The sequence below is a fragment of the Myotis brandtii genome, unplaced genomic scaffold (genome assembly GCF_000412655.1).
Source record: "Myotis brandtii unplaced genomic scaffold, ASM41265v1 scaffold137, whole genome shotgun sequence".
Taxonomy (NCBI): domain Eukaryota; kingdom Metazoa; phylum Chordata; class Mammalia; order Chiroptera; family Vespertilionidae; genus Myotis; species Myotis brandtii.
Genome location: NW_005354874.1, coordinates 5,681,972 through 5,685,448, shown reverse-complemented (window position 1 = coordinate 5,685,448; position 3,477 = coordinate 5,681,972).

Sequence of the window (3,477 nt, the reverse complement as noted above, 5' to 3'; positions counted from 1 at the left end):
GAGAGCCGAGCGGCTCCGCGGCAGTGCGACTGCGGGTAGGGCCTGGGGAACCGAGGGATGCTCTCTCTACCCTACAGGCGGCCGGTTAAAGCACTCCCAATTCAAATTCTAAATTAGAGCCCCCCAAACAGATCTAGAGACAGGGAAGCATCGACCAGACTGTCAAACCTCAGAGGGAAGGTAGGGGAGGGAGGGGGTAAGGGGGAGAGATCAACCAAAGGGGCGGGGGGAGGTTGGGGAAGGTAATGGGAGGATGAGGACAAATATGTAATACCTTAATCAATAAAGAAATTAAAATGTAAATAAATAAATTAGAGCCCCAGCACCTCGCCGGGGTGAGTTGGAGAGTTCCATGCCTGCACCTCTTCATTGTATCACCTTCCCCCCCCCACCACCACCCGCGACGATGCTGACCCAGGTGCTTTGCTCAATAGCAGCTTCACCAAACTCAGCCCTCTTTGTCCCTTTGGCGGGGCAGGTGCCACCAGGAGATGGAGTTTTGCTAGTTAAATGTAGACACAGTCATCTGCTTTCACCTTGACGCTGTGGGGTGGCTGGTCAGGGTCTGATTTTTCTTAAAATCATAATCTTCTGGCTAAAGAGTCTGCTGACTGGGCAGCGACACCTCCTTGCCCCCTGATATGAAAAGAGCTGGTTACCTCCTTGCCCAGGTAATCCTTAAGAGATCACTTTAACACCCTGAGCCTCAGTTCCCGCCATTTATACAACAGGATTCCTGAGCCCACATCACTAGAAACATAAATGATGGAATGAAGGAGTGCTTCGAGAATAGCTGAAGGTTCTGTCCAAGGTGCAGAAAGACGTTTGGCTTTCTAATGAAGAGGTATTGTCATTAAATGATTCTTTCTTACCAAAATTCACAGAGAACAAACTTTTCCTAAGGAAACAACTTTGGATGATATTAATTTGGCCTCGATCTTAACCTCACCAAGGGCTTCTTTGACATTCATTTCTGTAGCGCTTTACTATTCCAGCCTAAGTTATGCAAGTGTAAATGGCATGAGTGATACTGCTCTGAAGAAATGTAATACAATAAAACGAAATAATAAAAAAGTTGAAAATATCCTTTCAAGTGTCATTTTGTTCACAACATATTTCTCAGCTGGAGGAATGTACCGTTGAATTGGAAAACAGGAGTCTTGCCCTAATTGACCTTGAAATTAGAAGCAATTTAATTCAGGGTGTATTTGCATATTTCTGTAAAGAAAAAAAAACTATTAGACTACTTTTAATTGTAGTCTACTACAATTAGACTACTTTTATATTGTCTTCTCCAGATATTGTTTCCCAATAAACCATCAACATGTCCTTAGACGGTAGCCCAGAGAGTTAGATGGTTTTCATCCTGTCATCACTAATTTTTCAACGTCTTCTTAAAATATTTTGTTACTATACTTTTGAAAGAGCCTTTAAATGTTAACAGTGTCAAATTAAACGATGGATTGTCTGTTTAAATATTTATAAGCCTAAGCAGGATGTATTGTATGATTATTGTCACATAAATTGCTAGGTTGTGAGAGAATGACTGCATGCCATCAAACACTGAAACCACCTTTTTTTTTTCATTAACATGATTTCCATTTAGTCTAAGTATATTTCTAAGTGTGTGCAGTGTGTTTTAACAAAAGCAGTTTTCTGGGACAACTTGAAGAGTTTCTAGTAATGAATACAAGTCCAGACTTGCTAATTGACTTTTTATTTTTTTCCAACAAACTTTGACTGAATGTGCCAGGAGCAGTGGATTCAAGGTTCCCCCATCCCCACGCCATCCCTCACGCAGCTTAATTTCTGCAAGAAAGACAGACTGGCATATCAAATAATCACAATTTAAAAAGCAGTTTACAAGTAGGAATGGTTATGGACTGCATGTTTGTGTGTCCACCGCCCCCCCCCCCAATTCTTATGTTGAAATCATAACCTCCTATGGCATGGTATCAGGAGGAAAAGCCTTTAGTAGGAAATTAGGTTTAGATGAGGTTATGAGGGTAGAGCCCATGATGGGGTTACTGTCCTTGTAAGAAGAGAAAGACACTAGAGCTTGAGCTATCTCTCTACCATGTAAGGACACGGCAAGAAGGTGGTCATCAGCAAACCAGGAAGAGGGCCCTCACTAGAACCTAACCATGCCAGCACCTGATCTCCGACTTCCCAGCCTCCAAAGCTGTGAGAAATAAATTTCTGTTGTTTAATCTACTCAGTTTATGGTATTTTTTTTGTTATAGCAGCCACAGCTGAGAAATCAATGAACTGTTCCCCCAAAGTGTGGGTGTAGGTCTACTGCTCTAGAGGCAATATCACCCAACACAGAAGATTCAAGACCAAGTGCTCTGTCAGAATCTTCCAGCAACTCTCCTACAGGAACCAGATGCTGTCTGCTCTTAAATTCCTCTCTCTCTCTTTTCTCTCTCTCTCTCTCTCTCTCTCTCTCTCTCTCTCTCAGTGGTAAACCATCTCTAATGCTGATTAAATGGAAAAAATCCTGCTTAACCATCGGAGACTCTGGGTGAGAGGTGCTACTGAAATAATCACAGATATATGTACAGGTGGAACTTCTACTACAAGGTCTAAGACTTAAATTTGAAGCCAACACACCCACAGGGAGGGTAAAAAACATGACCTCATAACATTAGCAAACATTTAGCACATTCAGGCACACATTTGGCAGCTGTTTATGCTTCCTACAGCCTTCAGCCCCTGCAACCACCATTCCACTCTGCTGCTATGAGTTAGACCTTTAAAAAGTATTTGTTTTTCTTTGCCTTCCTTATTTCATTTAGCATAATGTCCTCCAGGCTCATCCATGTTGTGGCAAATCGGAGGATTTCCTTCTCCTTATGGCTGAAAAATATTTCATTGTGTGTATATATCACAACTTCTTTATACATCTGCCGATGAACACAGGTTATTTCTACATGTTGGATAATCTGAATGATGCTGCAGTAAACATGGAAGTGCAGATACCTTTTCAAGATCCCAATTTAGCCATGGCCAGTTTGGCTCAGTGGATAGAGCGTCGGCTTGCGGACTGAAAGGTCTCAGGTTTGATTCCGGTCAAGGGCATGTACCTTGGTTATGGGCACATCCCCAGTGGGGAGTGTGCAGGAGACTGCTGATAGATGTTTCTCTCTCATCGATGTTTCTAACTCTCTATCCCTCTCCCTTCCTCTCTGTAAAAAATCAATAAAATATATTTTTTTTAAAAAAAGAGATCCCAATTTAATCTCCGTTGGTTATATACCCAGGGATTGCTGAATCATAAGGTAGTTCTATTTTTAATTTTTTGAGAAACTTCTATACTGTTTTTCATAGTGGCTATATCAATTTATATTTACAGTGCACCAATTTATAGCTCACTAGGGGTTCCCTTTTCTCCACATCCTTATCCCCTGTCTTTTTGTTGTTGTTGTTGTTAATCCTCACCCAAGGATATTTTTCCACTGATTTTTTTTTTTTTTT